Source organism: Carlito syrichta, unplaced genomic scaffold (assembly GCF_000164805.1).
Source record: "Carlito syrichta isolate Samal-C Ts95f unplaced genomic scaffold, Tarsius_syrichta-2.0.1 Scaffold94809, whole genome shotgun sequence".
Classification (NCBI taxonomy): domain Eukaryota; kingdom Metazoa; phylum Chordata; class Mammalia; order Primates; family Tarsiidae; genus Carlito; species Carlito syrichta.
In genome coordinates this window covers 21,747-29,953 of record NW_007038905.1, presented here as the reverse complement: position 1 = coordinate 29,953, position 8,207 = coordinate 21,747, and the positions used below count along the sequence as shown (strand labels likewise).

Genomic DNA, 8,207 nt, shown 5'->3' with positions numbered 1-8,207 from the left:
TGATTTATTGTAGAGATGAGGTCTCGCCAAGTTGCCCAGGCGGGTCTCGAACCCGCGGGCTCAGGCAATCCATTCACCTCAGCCTCCCAAAGTGCGGAATTACAGGCTGAGCCACCGAGCCTGGCTTGGTTCAGCTTTCAGCAGCCCATTCCTGAACTCTGAGGAAGCTCATCTTCTTCTGAGCTACCCAATCTTTCTTCTGGGCAAGGGACATTTGGGGACCATTCCACCTCTTCTTCACTTCTTTCTTGGGCTTCTTCTCATAGACAGGATTCTCCCGTATAGCTACATGAGCTTTCTTGTACACCTCCTCCATCATGTCTGGAGTCACACTGTTCTTCATTTACTGAGAGAGCTGCTTCTTGTAAGTATCTTCATCTTTTTCCATTAGGTAACGCATATAGTCTGCAACATTCTGGCCCATGATGTGCTTCCAATGTACTTCTGCATTGAATTCCTCGCTTTCAGAATCATAACCAGGGAATCGTTTGGTACTGTGAGGGATAGACAAGCCGCCATCCACAGCTCCCTTCAGGGCCCTAAAACCTTTATTGCCAGTGGTAGTTCTGGCAAGGGCTGCATCTAAATAGCAGGCGAAAGCACTGGGTTTGCCACCAACGCTTTCTACATTGTATTCATCTCCGGTCACCTCCACTTGGCCTTCATAAGTCTTGTCCATTCCAAACCTGTTGAGAAACCTGCAGGCCAGCAGCAAGCCAGTATAATATGCTGCAGTATAATTTGTCAGGCCTACTTTTACACCATATTTTGGTAGTTCGTGTGCATAAGCTGTGCAGACTATCACATCCCCTTCTATATGGGCATAAACAATCTGACGGATGATATCTCTGTTTGTTACATGAACTATCATCCTGTATTTGGGTGTGTTGTACTTATATTTATCCTTTAACACCAAGCGTTTCTGAGCATAGTAATCAGTTTTACCCTTTTGTTGTCTTCTAAATTTCACTTGGTATCTCTTTTTTTTTTTTTTTTTTTTGAGTTGGCGTCTCACTCTGTCACCCAGACTGGAGTGCAGTGGCCGCTCCCGGCCACCGCAGCCTCGACCTGCTGGCTCCGGCGATCCTTCCGCCTCAGCCTTCTCAGTAGCCGGAATTATAGGCATGCGCTACCACACCCAGCTGATTTTTTGATTTATTGTAGAGATGAGGTCTCACCGCCCAGGCGGGTCTCGAACCCGCAGGCTCAGGCAATCCACTCACCTCAGCCTCCCAAAGGCACATGATTACAGGCTGAGCCACTGAGCCCGGCTTCACTTGGTATCTCTTTAAGTAGGCCTCATTTTTGACAACTTTAACAAACTCCATCCTGCAGAACTGAGACCCGCATCCATGGTTTCACACAGACCTGCAGGCCCAGCAGTGCCGGGGTGGGGAAAAAAAACCAGCTTCTCTTAATGAAGATTAAAGAAAAATCCACTGAGATCCTGGAGGAGGAGGAGGAAGGGAACCATTTTAAAATATGCCAGACCATTCTATTCTTCTTAACATGGTCTGCTCTCAGGATAAACCAATTTACCAAAGTCTAACCTAATGTGTTGCTTCAGAGACTAACCAACCTTGGGTAAGGGAAAAACCTAACTCCAGTCCCCTCTAGCTATCCTGTCCCACAGAAGAGTAAGGAGACCACTGAGTACTGAGAAGTACTTGAGAAGTTTACAGCCCAGGGGCGCAGACATCCTCTCTCCCCACACCTTATCACATCACTAATAGCCTATTTACTGGAGTTACTTTCACCCAGTACATCATGTCCAGCTTTCAACAAAAGATCATAAGGCATACTGAAGGCAAGAAACACAATTTAGTGCCGGGCTCGGTGACTCAAACTCAAAAAAAAAAAAACACAATTTGACGATACAGAGCAAGCATCACAACCAGACTCAGATATGGCAGGGTTGCTGGAATTATCAAATCTGGAATTTAAAATAACTATGACTAATATGTTAAGGGCTTAAATTTAAAAAGTAAAAAACATGCGAAGACAGATAGGTAATGTAAGCAGAGAGGTGCTTATTCTAGGAAAGAATAAAAAGAAATGATAGAGATTAGGAGTATTGTAATAGAAATGAACTATGTCTTTGATGGGCTTATTAGTAGACTGGACATGGCTAAGGAAAGAATTTTCCGAACTTGAAAATATGTCAATAGAAACATCCAAATCTGAAGAGGAAAGGAAAAAAAAAAAAAGACAAAAATGAACTAGAATATCCAAAAGCTATGGGACAACTACAAAAGATGTGACATACATATAATAAGAATACCAGAAACAGTTTGCGTATGTAACCAATTAAGTGTTCGCTTCTAAGTAGTTCTTTTAAAGACACTCTCCCTATAATTCCTTGTGAAACTTCTTTATGACTAGGTTATAAACCTAGTTTATGAGAAAAGCACCTTTGAAATTATATTTCCTATGCAGTAATATAGAGACAAGATAGACTATCACTGCAAAGAGCTTTGAATAAGATCTAGACAAGTGACTGAAAATTCTTGGCACACATGCCATGGTTGATCAAAGTAATTAATTTCTATATTCTTTTCCACTGTGCCTTGGCAGTTCTTCATAACCCTTTCTCAGCACAATGTACTAGACAGTCACTTCCAGTTTTCTGGAGTTAGTGTACAAAATAAACATTTCCCAAGGTGTTTTTGTGGCAACCTCCTTCTATGAAACATTAATTTGTAATCCCAGCATTTCGGGAGGCCAAGGTGAGAGGATTGTCTGAGTCCATGGATTTGAGAACAGCCTGGGCAGCTTGGTGAGACCTCATCTCTACAATAAATTTTTTAAAAATTAGCTGGGTGTGGTAGTGCACACCTGTAGATCCAGGCTACTTGGAAGGCTAAGGTGGAAGGATCACCTGAGTCCGGCAGGTTGAGGCTGGGGTGGCCATGAGCATGCCACTGCACTCTAGCCTGGGCAACAGAGTGAGAATCCAACTCAAAAAAAAAAAAAATTGTGAGGGAAAAAAGAATAATAGGATCAAATATATTTGAGGATACTGAATCAAACTCATATAAATCCCTTTTTTTGCTGTGAGACTTCATAGTATACATTATAAAGCTCTATTTTCTAAACTTCATAAACCAGGAAGAAGCAGTTCATATAACCAGTGTTCCCTGGAACATTCTTTGAGAAATATTATTCTAGAACTATTCATAGATACATTACTTACAGGAAAGTCGAGAAATTTGGGGGAGTGTGCCTAATGTTTTTAGGTTCATGCTATGGAGCAAGGATCTGTAAACTTTATCAAGGCCAGATGATAAATATTTTGGACTTTGCAAGACAAAGTCTCTCTCACAATGACCATCTTTGCTATTATGGCACAAAAACAGCCATATTTCATTCTGGGTGTGGCCGTTCCAATAAAACTCTGCTTACAAAAATACACCTGTGGGCTCTAGTTTGTCATGAAGAATAATGAGGATGCTTTGCTATAGAACATTTTCATTCAACAAGCACTAATTGAGTAGCTGTGATGTGTTTTTTGGTCCCATAAATATTGTAGGATGCATGAATGCAGTAGTCCCCCATTACCTACCAGAAATATGTTCCAGGATCCCCAGTGGATGCCTGAAACTGCAGATAGCACAGACTCCTATAGATACTATTTTTTTCCATCTGATAACCAGCCTGGCTACTGACTAACAGGCAGCTAGTGCGAGTAGGTAGCATAGATACCATGGATACTTTAGACCAGGTATGCCCAACCCACAGCCTATGGGCCAGATGCAGCCCACAACTGTTAGTAACGCAGCCCCACAAAAATGTTTTAACATCAGGTAGTTTTTGTTTTGTTTTGTTTTGAGTTGGAGTCTCACTCCGTCGCCCAGACTGGAGTGCAGTGGCCACTCCCGGTCACCGCAGCCTCGACCTGCCGGGCTCCGGCGATCCTTCCGCCTCCCCCTTCCGAGTAGCCGGAACTACAGGCGCGCGCTACCACGCCCGGCTGATTTTTTGATTTATTGTAGAGATGAGGTCTCGCCAAGTTGCCCAGGTGGGTCTCGAACCCGCCGGCTCAGGCAATCCACTCACTTCAGCCTCCCAAAGCGCTGGGATTATAGACTGAGCCACCAAGCCTGGCTACTTCAAGTGTTTTTTAGTGTTTATTTTCTTCATGACCCCATGCGTAGTTTCATTTCTGAAGTTCACAATCACACCTTATTCATGAAATCACTCTTTGGCAACATGTACATTTGTGAGCAGCTGTTTTCAATTATGAAGCACACAAAGAGAAAAATTTGAACAAGCTTTTCTGATGAGCACCTTGGGAACTCGCTAAGAATTATGACCACTTCCATCAAACCAGATGAGGATAGATTAGTTTTACAAAAACAAGGTCAAATTTCCCACTAGTTTTATGTTCTCACTTTTCTAAACTTTATAATAAAAATATATACTAAAAATAAGTCTTATTTATATATATATATACATATATGTGTATATATATATACATATATATATATATACACTAACTATATTATACCATTTATGTGCAGCCTGAGACAATTCCTCCATACTCTATATAGCCCAGGGAAGTCAAAAGGTTACTCAATGCGGCCCAGGGAAGCCAAAAAGTTGGACACCCCTGCTTTAAACAAGGGAACGATTCACACCTGGGCAGGAACTGGACGGTGAGAAATTTCATGATGCTACCCAAAACAATGCACAATTTAAAGCATATGGATTGTTTATTTCTGGAATTGTGCATTTAATATTTTCAGACTGAAGTTGACCGGAAGTAACTGAAAACATGGAAACCAAACTGTGGATAACAGGGGACTATGGTAGATGAATCAGTGCGTGGGGGAGACCATCGTGTTTAAGGCACAAACACGCTACTAAGTCCTAAATCTTTATGGTCTACTTAAGGTTTTTCACTTGACTCTTTATAAAATTAGTATTTTTTGTATCACGGTTCCGCAGAGGAGGAAACTGAGACTCGAGCTTCCTTTGGTGACCGTGCCAGAGACAGCATGGAGGAATGGAGGATGAAGAGGTACACCCCCAGTGTGGCGTTTCTAAGTCCCCGGTGCTTTATGTGTCAATTTGACATTGCCCCAGCTTCTGGCATGCGCCCTGCAAATATCACACCACCATAAAAACATCGGGGAAAGTTAACTGATTAGCTTTAGCTAATCCAACTCTGCAGTGTTTATATGTCCCCGGATGGGACAGATTCTTGAGTTGTTCAAAGAGACCGGCTGCATCTTATTCCACATCCAGCTCACTAGTCCTCGGCTGAACTTAAAACTCGGCCAGTAGCAAGGAAAGATAAAGACACCCTCTGTTGTTTTCACAGCGTTGTTTTGAAACCCTAATGGAAAAGCTTTATTTAGATCTGGCTAGCCTTTATCCTGTAAAACTTTCCAAACACGGGCTGCACGGCTTGGGGTTTTTCCAGGTCCTCTTGATTCCTGTAAATCAAGTTCACCTCGGGCATGTTTGGGTTTTGTTCAGATCCCCACCAACCTCTACTTCCACGCCTGTTTCCCATGCCGGCTGTTTAGACTACAGCGTTTTGGAAATCTGCTACCAACGATTAGGTTATGTTCATCCATAGGAAAAGAGAACCCCAAGAAGATGACAAGGATTTAGCATCTGACAACTACAGAAGCAGGGAAGAGGAAGCGATTTATAATGAAAGGGAGATGGGCACCCGTGTTTACTTTCTCAAGCTCCATTCCTTCCTCTCCTTTCTAATTGTAACCTTTTTGAATAAGCACTAGGAATGAGTCAAAAGAAGCCATTGAGCCCCACCCCCTCCTTCACAATATACCAAATTGCTGATGTGAGACAATTAGCATTGTGGCCAGACATGGGGCTCCAATTCAAAAAAGGGCTGTGCCCCTTGAAATTCCTTAGGCTTGGCTGCCCCACTGGCCACAGACTCAGCCACCGGAATGTTTAACAGGGCAAATGTTGCTCTTTGCCTAAACCATTTGTTTTTCTTCCTAGAATTCCTATGGAAATTTTCCTGTGAAACAGATCTGAGAGCTTCCTTTATTTTTTCTTCATTGTCAGATGGGTAATGTGACCACGTAGTAACAAGGTTTAAGGGTGGCACATCTCACACATGCACGTGTGAACCCCCAATCATCATTCCAAACGAACTACAAAGGATCCGAGAGTTTCCTTTTAAACAATTGTCTTCCAACGCCCTTACTCCCAGCCAGAGCAGATGAAAGATGAAAAAATGTTCTCAGATTGCACAAGCAAAATTTGGGTTTCATAAGGGATTAGACGAGCTGAAAGAAGTGGGAGCCATTCTTCAACTGGTTTAAATAAAAGCAAATTCCTGGGATTCCCCTTCAGCTGGCATCATTTGGTATAGCCAGTTCTCAAAGTAGTCCTACAACACTGGCCAACAGCAACTGTCACCATGCATAAACTTCTGTAGATTGAACACACACATACAGACACACACACACACCCCACCCCAGCTCTGGAGAGTGGGAAATCCAAGTATTTCCGCAGAACAAACCAACCTTGATCCAACAAAGGACACAAACAAGGCATAACAAAATAAAATGACAAGACATGGGTGTGACTGATGGAAGGTAGAATATAGAGACAAGAGGATCTGTTCTTGGGAATATGTAATATCCAGTAACAAACACCTGATTGACACTAAGAAACATGTCTTCTGCCGGGCACGGTGGTTCACTCCTGTAATCCCAGCACTTTGGGAGGCTGAGGCGAGAGGATTACCTGAGTCCAGGGGTTCAAGACCAGCCTGGGCAACTTGGTGAGACCTCGTCTCTATAATAAATCAAAAAAATTAACCAGACATGGTGACACTCAGTGGAAGGATCACCTGAGGCGGAAAGTTCACCTGAGCCTAGCAGGTCGAGGCTGCAGTGACTGTGAGCATGCCACTGCACTCCAGCCTGGGCGACAGAGTGAGACTCCAACTCAAAAAAAAAAAAAAAAAAGAAAAGAAAATATGTCTTCTAGCCAGGCTCGGTGACTCATCATGTAATTCCAGCGCTTTAGGACGCTGAGGTGAGTGGATTGCCTGAGCCCGCGGGTTCGAGACCCGCCTGGGCAACTTGGCGAGACCTCATCTCTACAATAAATCAAAAAATCAGCCGAGCATGGTAGCGCGTGCCTGTAATTCCGCCTACTCAGAAGGCTGAGGTGGAAGGATCGCTGGAGCCCAATGGATCGAGGCGGCAGTGGCTGGGAGCGGCCACTGCACTCCAGTCTGGGCGACAGAGTGAGACTCCAACTCAAAAAAAAAGAAAGAATATACGTCTTCTAAGCATGCTAACTGAAAACTCCAGTTTGGTGGCGTAGCCTGGGTTTGTCTTTTTCCCCTCCACATCAAGGAAAACACACTCTAGCATAGCTTATTTTTCACATGTGACTTGTACTTGTATTACTAGTTCTATCTGTAAACCTGGCACCCTGGAACCAGATGTTTGTTGAAATCCTCTTTCACTACAACTCTATGAATGATTTTGACCTTTAGATTTCAGAAAGTGGTATCTTTTCCATTCCCTAAGAATTAAAGAAAAGAATTCATTGACATTAAAGCAGACACTGTTTCGCCACCTATGAACAAAATGTTTGTACCATTGTCTAATAAAGATACATATACCAGTATTAGGTTACAAAATATATTTCATCAAGCCGGGCTCAGTGGCTCAGCCTGTAATCCCGCGCCTTTGGGAGGCTGAGGTGAGTGGATTGACGGAGCCCGTGGGTTCGAGACTCGCCTGGGCAGCGAGACCTCATCTCTACAATAAATCAAAAAATCAGCCGGGCGTGGTAGTGCACACCTGTAGTTCCGGCTACTCAGAAGGTTGAGGCGGAAGGATCGCCGGAGCCCAGCAGGTTGAGTCTGCGGTGGCTGGGAACGGCCACTGCACTCCAGTATGGGCGACAGAGTGAGACTCTAACTCAAAAAAAAAAAAAAAAAAAAAAAAAAAAAATATATATATATATATATTTCATCAGGGTCTGCAAAATGGTAAGTCAAACCCATCAAGGTGAGGTTGTGCAACCTGGTGCTGCGTGAAAGATGCAAAGAATTGCACAGACTAGAAAATATAGTTTATTTAGAAAGTAAATTAGAGAAAGAGAAGAGAGAGATTCACTTCCCCAAGAGAGCGGAGGGGGCCAAAACCAAGAAACATGGTTGTCATAGCTCAAAGAACCACGTGGATGCACCAGAGTTTAAC

At 43.3% G+C, this 8,207-nt stretch overlaps 1 pseudogene; it reads right to left on the bottom strand.

Moving 5' to 3' along the window:
• Positions 1–130: 130 nt before the first annotated feature.
• LOC103264053 lies at positions 131–1,328 on the bottom strand (annotated as a pseudogene).
• Positions 1,329–8,207: the final 6,879 nt, after the last annotated feature.